Raw genomic sequence first — 809 nt, 5'->3', positions numbered from 1 at the left:
GGCAGAGTCGCTGCCGCCCCGGCCGCCGCTGGCTCCAGTCCGCCGCCATTATTCTTTGTTCGCTGCGAGCGGCGGCGATGTTGTGGGGCTCGGGCGGAGGCTCCATCTTTACCGCGGCCCCTCCTGCGAGGGGAAGGCCCCAAGCGCGGGTGTCCGGCGCCTCCCCGTCCCCCCTCCGTCCCCCCGGCTCTCTCTGGCTCCTGCCTCCTCCTCCTGCTCCTCTTACCGGTGGTACAAGCTCCTCCGTCACTGCTTTCGTTCACGGCCCGGATCTCGCTGGAGTTTTATTCTCTCCCCCACGTAACACACCGCGTCAAACTACACCTCCGCCGCGTCACTCACCAACACTCCGCTTCTCCCAGCCGCCCGGGCCACAGGCAGCAGCAGCCGCCGCCGACTGAGGAGCCGCAGCCAGGGAGCCAGCCAGCGCCGCCCAGTGCCGAGTGCGCAGCGGCCGCGCACGGAAACAGCCGAGCTGGGCCCGGAGCAGCTCGAGCGGCCCCGCCCCCGCGCTGGGGACGGAACTTGCCGAAGACCTTCGGGTTTCTTCGCGCGAGGCGGACGGGTTCCGCCGGGAGAGGGAAGGCGAAGGCGGGTTGAGCCCGGCGCCGGGAGGAGTGGTCTAAACCCCAGCGCGGCGTTCGGATCGATAAAGCTGGCGGCGGAAATTTGAAGGAGGAAGCGGGGTTTGTGTGTGGCCCGTAGGGGAATTCCTGAGGGGTGTCGGCGACTTGGTGGAAACCCCCACGCAGGCCTGCCTCTGTGGCGGTGAGCGGCGGGCTAAGAAGGCGGCTGCGGCTGCCCCGGCT

The 809-nt window shown here is 69.5% G+C and overlaps 1 protein-coding gene across 2 annotated transcripts in view; it reads right to left on the bottom strand.

The window, feature by feature from the left end:
• Nucleotides 1–469, bottom strand: part of CREB1 (cAMP responsive element binding protein 1) — an 87,131-nt gene extending 86,662 nt beyond the window's left edge. For both annotated transcript variants that reach the window (XM_011993895.1, XM_011993896.1), the window contains exon 1: nt 227–469. The gene's annotated coding sequence lies outside the window, so the exon portion shown is untranslated. The remainder of the gene's footprint in view (nt 1–226) is intronic.
• Between the last annotated feature and the right edge of the window lie 340 nt (nt 470–809).

This window comes from Mandrillus leucophaeus, unplaced genomic scaffold, assembly GCF_000951045.1.
Source record: "Mandrillus leucophaeus isolate KB7577 unplaced genomic scaffold, Mleu.le_1.0 Scaffold436, whole genome shotgun sequence".
NCBI classification, from domain to species: Eukaryota; Metazoa; Chordata; class Mammalia; order Primates; family Cercopithecidae; genus Mandrillus; species Mandrillus leucophaeus.
Note: the sequence above shows the minus strand (reverse complement) of the source record. Positions and strands in the feature narration are given on the sequence as shown.